This window comes from Temnothorax nylanderi, unplaced genomic scaffold (assembly GCF_030848795.1).
Source record: "Temnothorax nylanderi isolate EJ_2023f unplaced genomic scaffold, tnyl_v1.0 TNYL_tig0404_pilon, whole genome shotgun sequence".
Classification (NCBI taxonomy): domain Eukaryota; kingdom Metazoa; phylum Arthropoda; class Insecta; order Hymenoptera; family Formicidae; genus Temnothorax; species Temnothorax nylanderi.
In genome coordinates this window covers 64578-75595 of record NW_027249466.1, presented here as the reverse complement: position 1 = coordinate 75595, position 11018 = coordinate 64578, and the positions used below count along the sequence as shown (strand labels likewise).

Sequence of the window (11018 nt, the reverse complement as noted above, 5' to 3'; positions counted from 1 at the left end):
TAAAGTCCGGGTACTTCAACACCGGTGCTGTCGTTAATTTCTCTTTCAATATATCGAACGCGTTCTGCTGTTCGATTGACCAATTAAACTTTTCTCCTTTCTTCGTGAGCTTTGTTAGAGGCTTGGCTATTTTTGAAAAATTTTCAATAAATTTCTTGTAGTATCCGGCCAGCCCGATGAAAGATTGTATATCTTTCACTTTTCTCGGGGTCGGGAATTTTCTTACTGCTTGTAACTTAGACGGGTCTGGCGATATTCCATCTTTGGATATCACATGCCCTAGATAAATGACCTCTTTTCGCAGGAATGCACACTTGTTCGGTTGTAGCTTGAGATTGTATTTTCGGAGTCTGAGCAGTACCGCGATTAATCGCTTGATATGCTCCGTCAGCGATGCTCCGTATATGACGATGTCGTCGATATATGCAAAGCACTTCAATCCTAGTAATCCGGCTAATACTGCATACATTAGTCGCTGAAATGCAGCTGGTGCATTTTTTAAACCGAAGGGCATTCGGTTGTGCTCGAAATGTCCTTCTGGAGTAGAGAATGCCGTCTTATGTTTATGCCTTTCGTCCAACGGGATTTGATGATATCCCGAGGCTAAGTCTAGCACGGAAAAATATTTCGCATTTCCTAGCTGATCGAGGATATCCGTGATATTCGGCATGGGGAAGGATTCTCCCATGGTGAGGTCATTCATTTTTCTGAAATCGATCACTACGCGAAATTTTATTCTGCCGAACGCGTCAGGTTTCTTAGCAACAACTATTATCGGCGCGTTCCACTGGCTCGTGCTCGGACGAATTATTCCGTCGTCCAACATTTTCTGTATTTGTTTTCTCACTTCGGCCTTGTGTTTCTCGGGTAACCGATACGGTTTTACGTTCACTGGCGCGCTGTCGGGTCGAGTATGTATTTCGTGCTCAATGGCTGTAGTTGCGCTTAGTTTATCTCCGTCTAGGTAGAAAACGTCATAGAATTCATCGCAGATTTTCTCTACTGCCTCTCGCTCTTCCGTATTTAGGTGATCGAGCTGTATTTGTTCGCGCAATTTCTTTTGTCGCTCTGTGACAGTCTCGTGTTCTCCATTCGCATGTAACGTGAGCACGTTCGCGGCGTCGTCCGCCGGCAGGTCTTCTAACGTTACATGTGGAGTGAGGATCTCCACCGGCTCGTCCGTCACGTTCAATATGCTGACCGGGCAAGTAAATTCGACTGGCTTCACCAGGCAATGTTCGATAAAAACCCCGGGAGCCGGTTCGCCGCTTCTTACTATGCCTACTCGATTATGGTCTGTTACGGCTTCTACAATGGTCTCACTGCAGGGAGGTAGTGTTATTTTCCGATACGGTCGGAGTTTGAAAATGGCCTTGCCTATTTTCAGCTGCTTTGATGTGTTAGAAATATCGGCTTTATGTTTCGTCAGGAAATCGTTACCTAATATTCCCTCGTATTCGATAGGAAAATCATCCTTTACTACATACATTGTGTGGCGTATTTTCTTTTTCCCGAGATCCACGGTCGCTTTTATTTTTCCTAGCGTGTGTATTTGGTGTCCCGTTACGCCGATTAATGCTAATTTTTCCTCTCGCACCATTGTTTTTCCTTTTAGGTTACCGACTTTTATTAATGTCAGTGTTGCTCCGGAATCTAGTAAGAGATTCATTTCTCCTCTTTCTGCTTCCTGTATGGGTAATGTTATTATGTCTAGCGGGCCTATCTTGTGCTTCTCCGTTACCTGAGACACCCGATATGTCTCAGCGGCGCGTGCCTTATTTTTCCTGGGATTTTCTTCCTCCTCGCTGCTGCTGCCGGAGGTTGCGTCCTCGCTAGTGTTACGTCCTGCAGACTCCACGATTTCCCTTTTTTTGCGGGAATTCTTGTGCGCCTAAGAGTGGCCCTTAAGATTAGGATACACAAACCGAGCACGGACGGTTGTCGATCGGGGAGTGAGTTTAGATCTCCTTACATTCCTTTTTTTTATGATCAAATAAAACCAACCCTCCAGATTACGAATTGGTGACAGACGGGGCATATGGTGACCAGATTCTCAGCAACCTTATCGGGCCCATAACTATAAACCCGGCGACACGACGCGTAAAAGGGGCCTTAATTCCAGACAGGGGTTGATGGGGATCTGTACTGTATCGTGCGACTAGCTCAAATTTCCCGCGCAATGTTCCGACAAACAGAAACGAGATCTAAAACGTGCTTTTGGAAATCTTGTAAGAGCACGTGGCGGAAGTTCCTGTTTGCACTTAGCAATAAAACTGCAGTAAAACTGCACTTGAGATTGGAGGGATATGCGTCGTCTGTCGGCGATTCGAGCAGGGTCGCAAGACAAATAAGGGACCCTAATAAAAGAGAAATCGGCGATAGTCGAAAAACAGATGAATCACTGGAGGAAACGATAGGTTGCACCCCCAGCAAGACAGTGGGGACTCACCAATGAACACCCGGAAAAATCGACAACCGTCTCTAGCTTTCTAGGATAGGCGAAAACTTAAGAACCCAGCTCTTGGGTGAAGACCATCCCACCCAATAAGAAATCCCTTAAACAATAATTAGAAACATCCCGCCAACCAGAAGTTCCCTAAACGAAAATCAGACACATCCCACACGAAATTCATCCCTTCCATCCCTTTAACTTTCCTATATAAACCCCGACATTGGAGCACTCAGCGCTCATTTTATTTTTCTTCATCTCCACCTCCTGAACTTCGGTCTCTTCGAACCCTGCAGTCAGACTTCCAAGTTGAGTTGTGCGCGTTGAAATTGCGAGTGTTCGCTGAGAGCCCGAGGATCATCGGTTCCGGCTATTTCTACTCTCAATCCAACCAGCGTCAAGTAGTAAGTCGTATATACACTTCATTTATTTATCCCCATTTTTTCGTGTGTCCAGAAGTTTTCTCGGTTAACATTAATCCATAATCCTTAAACATTAATCCCTCTAACCCTCCAATCACCTTTTCTATATTACTCCTGAGTTAGCTGATTTATCGGCGGGCTCGGAGTAATCTCTATTCCTATATTACTTCTGAGTTAGCTGATTTATCGGCGGGCTCGGAGTAATCTCTATTATATTACTTCTGAGTTAGCTGATTTATCGGCGGGCTCGAAGTAATCTCTATTATATTACTTCTGAGTTAGCTGATTCATCGGCGGGCTCGGAGTAATCTTTATTCCTATATTACTTCTGAGTTAGTTGATTTATCGGCGGGCTCGGAGTAATTTCTTTTTGTATATTACTCCTGAGTTAGCTGATTTATCGGCGGGCTTGGAGTAATCTCTTTTCTATATTACTCCTGAGTTAGCTGATTTATCGGCGGGCTCGGAGTAATCCCTTTTCTATTTACTGCTGGGAACCTCAGCAGACTCTCTCTCGTTAATTCCAACCCTCCAAAATCGAGTCGACTTGCCGCGATTAACGGTTTTTAACAATTAACAAGCTATTAACTTGTAGTGGAATCCCGCGGTCCCCCCCTTAAGAAATCTCGAAGGGCCGTAAAACACAAGCGTGATCGTCGGAAGCAGCAAGAGCGAAGGAGATTAGAAAACGAACAAGCTAAACCCGGTCCTTCGCGTGTCGCCAGTCCACCGCCTCCACCAACCTTCTCGGAGCAACCCTGTTCCTCTCAGCAGAGTCGCCCCGTCGTGGCACCTCGCCCTATTATTCTACCATTACGGCCTTTCCCCGCACCTTCTCGCCCTGTTTGTCGGGTGGCCCCATTCCGCGTGGTCCCCGTCAACCGCGATCCCGCCACCTTGCTCGAACCTCCCGATTCCCCCTCCTCTTCCCGAAGTCCGTCCCCGACCTCCTCGACCGCTTCGACTCTTGATCTCGAGGAACTGGTCCGTCCTGAGGTGGTTACTCTTGACTAGAGGTATACCACAAAATTTTTTATCTTTCTTGTCTTAACTTACATGTATATTCAACTTTCCTCGACCCATAGCTTATAATTATTTGTTAAATCCTGTCTCTCCGTCTTCACCCTCCGATCATCTCTTTATATCTTTAATCTAGACTCAAATACACCTACACACCGCACACATATTTAATTAAATTCATGTAAACTCTATTCTACGATTAATTGTAATAATAGCGGGCAGGATGTGCATTGAATAGGTTTTCCCTTCAAAAATCCTGCCCGATCACCTCCGCACTAGTGTAACACCCGCGATGAATACACCTTACACAAACACTTTCACTTTAAAATATTTCAATTCTCCGTTTAAGTTGCCTATGCCTTACTAAACTGTAATATCGATAGTTTGCTCAAATTATATTTAGAATAAATGTTTCTTTTTTCATGTTAACTGTGAGTTCCCACCTCATTTTATTTGTAACTTAAGATTCACCCATTACTCATCCTCCACCTCTCGAGATCACACAAGGTCCGATCCTAAGTTAAAGGGATTAAATTCCCTGACTTGAAAGAGGACCGACGATCGCACCGCTCTAGGAAGGCGTCCTACCGTTCCTACGGACGTCGACCCTTCCTGAGCCATTGAAAAGTGCGTTCCGCTCGCGCCACGCGCCTCAGAGCGTACCTGCGAGCGACATTTGTGAGTATCTGGTTGCGTCCTCCCTTACCCCTACCCCTCTGGTTAGCCTTTCCTTCGCTTCCCAGTTTTTCTTATCCTAATCCAGGGGTTGGACGTAACACTAGATTCGTTCGCCTTCGTCTTTCTCACAGTGCTTACCGGTGCTTTCTTAGCAGCTTTCGGCTTTGATCGGCGCGGTCGCTCGGGCTTCGGTCTCCCGTTTAACGACCAGCACTCGTCTCTCTTGTGCCCTGCTTTCTTACAATAGGTGCACTCGATTGTGTTTATGCCACCGGGCTTATCCGCTCTCGGCAGCGAGAGTCTATTAGCTTGCCGGCTCGTACGGCAATTGCGCGCGTAATGGCCGGTCTTTCCACATTTGTGGCATTGCACGGTCGCGTTTCCCGCATTTCGCGCGTTTCTCTGATTGAATTTATTTCCGTTCCGCGGGGAGGAGCCTTTGACTTTTTCCTCGGCGCTAGCGCCGGTTGTTGCCTCCTGTAGGCTTTGGTATCGTTGTGCTCTGACCAGCATCTTGATATCGTCATGCAGGCCGATCTGGAAGTTATGCAAGGCTTGCATCTTAATACTGTCCAGTATCGCTTTCTGCTGCTCTTGCGAGTGCCCTTGGCCTTCTTCCATGGCCTCGTACAGTTCTCTCGCGAGCTTCTCGACTCGACGCCCAAATTCCTGCGCTCCTTCGCCCGGTTTCTGTTTCAGGGAATTAAATTCCAGCTGCAGGTGGGTCATACCGCGCTTTCCGAGGTATTCCGTTTCGAGCTCTCGTTTCAGCTGTTCGAAATCGCGAATATCGCGCGTGTCGAAGTCGGTCATGGCTTTGCCTTTAAATTTCGTGCATAAGATTGCTTCTAGGAGCATGGCTTCGTCCGCGGGCTGTATATTTTTCATCGCGTAGTTACTTGCGCTGATAAATTCGCGGACGCGCTCTCTCGATTCTCCGTTTATCTCGGGAATCATATTTCGAGCCTCCTTCAGGCTGAGGAACCCGATATTGTGCCCTGGCTGGTTACGAATGTCGCTATTCGTCCGCCCGTACGTAACATCTAGCGGGCCCTGGCTGCGTAAACGGCGCCCTGTTTCGGCGGGGCGATCGTAAGCGCTGGATTCTACCCGGCTCACTCGGTTCTGTAATTCGCGAATCGCGCGGAGCATTTCTACCGAGCGATCGTATTCCGTGCTCTCGGCACGTTCCAAGCGGCTTCGCATATCGTGCATCAGAAGTATGATGTCGTTAATTACGGAGTCTGGCGCTCCTTGGCCTGCTTGTGCCGGCTCAGTGGCTCGGCTTTGGCCCATTTCGGACGATCGCTGGGCCTCCGATTGTAACCGATTTATTTCCTCGCTCACTTGAGCGGGCGTTGTGTCTAATCGTGGCGCAGGGGCCGCATTAGCTCTCTGTTGGCTCATTCTATTAGCCCGCGGGGTGTAATCCTCTTCCGTCGGGTCAAACAAGTCGCTATCGTATGACGTCAGGGAGAATTCTCCTCTCCCTGCGTTCTCGCTCTGGGTATCGGCCGAGGTGTCCGATCGTGCGTCACCTTCGGTCGAGGGCTGTCTGTGCGCGTCACTGTGTTCGTCACTGCTTGTGTTGTCTGCGCTATCACGCGGGTTTTCGTTTGCGTCGCAGAGGCTGGTGTCTAAAAATTCGAACTCGCGTTCAACGACGACGTTGGGGTGTAACTCGAGCACCGGTGTGCTCGCGTCGTCGAGTTGCGCGTCTAAGTTTCGCCGCACGCGATCTAGTTCGTCGTTCGCGAGTCGTGTGGCGCGGAAACGATTTCGTATGCTGTTCTCGATGGCTCGTTGCGCGCGATCGCTTAGCACGAATGACGCGTTGCTGACAGGGGAATGCCGGGACAAGTCGTCCGACATCTATCGACGCTTACGCTTTAATGTCCTGCAATCGCGAAAATTTCTTTCGGCGCTCGCGGTCGTATTGCCTGCAATCGCGAAAGTTCCGTCGCAATTCGGCGTTCGCTATCGCGGGGGACGCACGCAGAGATATATTCTTTTCGTCGCGGCGCGTGCCGGTATCGGCTTACAAATGGAATGCTGTCTTACATTACCGCCGAATAACGCATCGTCACCGCTTCTGCCGCGTCGACGTCTGACAGGGCCGCTCCTCAGCTCCTGCGTTGTCTCCGCCTTGCTGCGTCTCTGCTGCGCTGCTCCGGGCTGGCGAGTCCGTGCGGTAGGTCGGGGCCTCTCCGGTGTCGCTGATAACACACGGGGCTGCTACCGTTGCGTTGTGTCGTCTCTGCTTCGCGGTTTCCCTGCTGCGCTGCTTCGGGCTGGCGAGTCCGTGCGGTAGGTCGGGGCCTCTCCGGTGTCGCTGATAACACGCGGGGGCTACTACCGTGGCTTTTCTCGCTCACTCGGGATCTGCGGGCAATTCCTCTCCGGGATGTATTGCTGCCGTCTTATGACCCGTCCCCTTTTGCAGGCGTAACTTCTGGCAGGATGTCCTTCCGTCCGGTTGGCAGATCCCACCGCTGCCACCAATTTGTTGTGCCGTTCCTTGGATCGCAGGGTCGGCACTGAGTTCTTTTGGATCCGCCGGGAGGACAGGAGAATAACTTAGCCAGTTTCTTGGTCGAGCGATATTTAATAAAGTTATTATTTAAATGATACAGACATCTTCTTATTTCACTGCCCTGACTTGCGGGCGTTCACTATAGAATAAGTTACGTTTGGTTGCACGAGATTAGCCTCTCGTTCTAGACTGCCCGCCGTTCCTTGGAAGGGCGGGCTTTTTATCGCCTCGGCATCGCTGACTTAGCAGTCAGCGATTTAGACTTCGCGATCAACGGCCTAGCGGGCTGGTGACATCCCGAATGACCATATATGGTCATTACCGCGACGCGTGCTGGCTTTCGCGTCATCGGTCCTCGTCGCTAGGGTCGGATTACCAAGTAATCCGGCCCTCGGTGTTGCCAGGTGCCATACTTTATCGCGAATACGTTGTGCGCTCACAACAATATTATAAAAGTGGCATGGTTAATTTTAGTGCCAGAGATGTTAATCGTAGGCTAGCTAGATTTAATTTTAATTCAGTGTCAGAGGCGTTGATCATGAGCTGACTACTGAAAATGTCAGAAGCGTCTATTCTGACGATACTGACAAAATAAAATGCCAGAAGCGTCTATTTTGACGGTACTGATTTTTACAAATGTATTATTTGTAAATTACAATCGGAGAGACGGAAAAATATATTGGTTGCGTCTTCATGAAAATGGGCGTTGGAAAGGTTCATACTACATTATGATAAAAATTAGAAGCGTCAATTCTGGCGGTACTAACAAAATGAAATGTCAAATGCGTCTATTCTGACGGTATTGACAAAATAAAATGCCAGAAGCGTCTATTTTGACGGTACTAATTATTACAAATGTATTATTTGTAAATTACAATCGGAGAGACGGAAAAATATATTGGTTGCGTCCTCATGAGAATGGGCGTTGGAAAGGTTCATACTACATTATAATAAAAATTAGAAGCGTCAATTCTGGCGGTATTAATATTCTATTTTCTCAATATTCAAAACATATGGTTTTGTAACATAGAAAAAATGTACTGAAAATATATTTGTCATTTTGTATTATAAATATATAAACAGCATATATATATATATATATATATATATAAAATAAGTTTGTGTATTTTACATTATTCACTTTTGGTGAAATAAAAATACTAATAACACTCAGAACATATGTTTATAATACATAAAGCGCATAGGGGAGACCGGGGCTAAACCGCCAGCGGGGTTGAACCGCCAAATCAAATATCTCGGAACCTGTATATTGTGCGAACTCGCTATTAACATTGTAAACGCTGCTTATGGTACCCATGTGACCAACGGAGTTTCGGCAGGTTACCTGCCGTGTTATGATTTTTACGAGGGCAAACGTGTTTTCGGAAGGTGAAAGTGAAATTTTCTGCGCGTGGAAATATTGTAATATCTGCAATAATATTTGCTCTCCAAATCTCGCGGTACGTGATTATAAAGAGTAATGCATGCTGAACACGAATCCAGTGTAGTTTTTTCATTATCGTTGATGTCTAATATTTCGTGGGCGATCAAACCTGAAACTTATGTTTGGGGCTTATCCGCCAGTAAGCACCCGGGGTTGGTCCGCCAGTCTCGTCACTGTGGCGCGCCGGGCGCACGACTTCAGCTCACGGCGATTTCAGGTTAGGTTTCCCTCGAGCGTGATTCTGTCTTCCCTTGCACGTGCGTCAGTTTGTGTAGGAGGGAAATGGTACGCACGTATCGTCGCAAAACGGGTGTTTTTGGGTGTTTTGGCCGACCGAAAAGATGGCGGACCGTTGTTTTCGAGATCGCTTACGCTCACGGCACGTCGGCGAGGTACGGCGAGGCACGGCACGGCTCTGAGATCCCGCGATTTCCGCGCGAGAGTTGACATGCCGCGCGCGCTGTAGATCGTCCCGACTCCCGGCCGCGGTAAATCGTCGTTGTTGGTCGTTGTGTCAGTGACAGTCGCGCGTGCGACCGCATCGTCCAGCGTTCGCCGCATCGTCTCGGCGTCATTGTCGCCGCCGTTGTAGTGGTGGTGGTGTCGGTGGTGGTCATCGTCGTCGTCGTCGTCGTCGTCGTCGTCGTCGTGGTGGTCGTGGCCGTTGTCGTCGTGGTGGTCGTGGCCGTCGTCGTCGTGGTGGTCGTGGCCGTCGTCGTCGTGGTGGTCATGGCCGTCGTCGTCGTCGTCGTCGGCGCGAGGACGCCGTCGAGTCGGTAAAATGGTCGCGCTCCACCGCGAGCTTTTCTAACCCCCCTGTCGCTATTTATCGCTCCCCCGCGAGAAACGCGGCTTGGTTAGGTTGCTCGAGGGTCCGCGCTGATCCTATGGCACCGGAACGCCGTCACGCGTATTCCCCGTGGTTGCCCGCGTTGACAATGTGACGTGCCGTTGGGGAGTTTACGATTTGGTTAACCTCTGTATTCACGTGCCTAAATTGTTTTATGGAATAGGTAAAACAATTATTTTTTAATGTTTTGCATAAAAATTTTTAATAAATTTTTATATTTTTCTCTTAAAAAACAATTATTAAAATGTATCATATCATTTTTCAGGATTACATGTACGTATATGTATTGAAAATGCAGTGTGGCGGATAAACCCCGGGGGGGTGGCGGTTCAACCCCGGCATTTTTGAGATTTCAATTTTTGCACCGTTGTCGTTTTTGCTCTATACCGGTTAAACAAAGCGACGTAGATAAAAATTTCCTTAATAAATTTTGTAGCTAAAGGTTCACTCTTTACAGTGGTATACCACATTTAACTTCAATTATTTATTTTGTTGTTAAAAATCGGCTCCGAAAAAAAACTGGCGGTTTAGCCCCGGTCTCCCCTATACATGCAATGTATATATACTCTTATACATATAATTGCGTAGGCGCTATAATTGCGTATATGTATATGTGTATGTGTGTACATTATAATACGCATTATACATATGCCTTACACTTCCGACATTGCATATATATATCCAATATATGATATACATATATATACTAGAAAAATATCCAATGCAATGTTACGGAATAATAGAAACGGGTCTCGGTTGTACGCGGTGCTCTCAGCGCACACGTACACGGCACGCACTTGTGTGCGGCACGAGAGTCATCCGTCACACACATGCTACCGAGGCCGTCGACGGCGTCGACACATTGCATGTGTGCAACGTATCATGTATTTCCAACACATGTTCTGGGATAGCCCGGTAAGGTAGAAAACATATCTGTTCTAATATCTTAGAAGTGTCGATAATTATTACCGACATTTTTAGTTCCGCTTAGATGATGGCGCTATCCCGTCGGAGTTCGCCCGTCACTCCAGGATCCCCTTAAGAAGTTTCTATATTTTTTCTTTATTATAAAAGTATTCTTATAAAAACCTTTGTTATATAATTCTCCTAATAAAAACAATTTTCTGTGCAAAATTTGATTACAATTTTCAAATCATGTAATAACATTTCTTCAATATATTGTATTAATTATTCTTATTTTATATGTTTATAAATTTCTAGGAATATCTGATTGCGTACTAAAGGATAATGTTGGGAACTCTTTTTGTTCTATTTCTGTATTTCTATTTATTTGATTTAATAAAAATATTTTTTATATATTGCTTTTTCTAACATGCATGTATTGCATTTGCATTTCACAGTTTGATAATATTTATATATATATGATATGAATAATTATAATTATTTCAGCTTGTACTGTTTCGCCTTCATCGCTGACACAAAGAGTGGAAAAACCAGTTAAAAATATTACAAACAGACAAACTGTGAATGTAAATAATAGAAAGTTGCGACCACTGGGGACACGACTAACTTGTGGTAATAAATTATCGTGTAATAGGTAATATTCATTGAATTTATTTATTAATTGTCATTTATTTAGTTTCTTGTTTCACTTTGAGGTT

General features: G+C 46.4%; 1 long non-coding RNA gene across 1 annotated transcript; it reads left to right on the top strand.

Annotated features, from left to right (window-relative positions):
• The first annotated feature begins 9305 nt into the window (after positions 1–9305).
• On the top strand, positions 9306–9898 carry LOC139782323 (uncharacterized). The gene is made up of 2 exons (XR_011720851.1): positions 9306–9559; positions 9662–9898. It is a non-coding gene; the product is annotated as an uncharacterized lncRNA (long non-coding RNA).
• The last annotated feature ends 1120 nt before the right edge of the window (positions 9899–11018 follow it).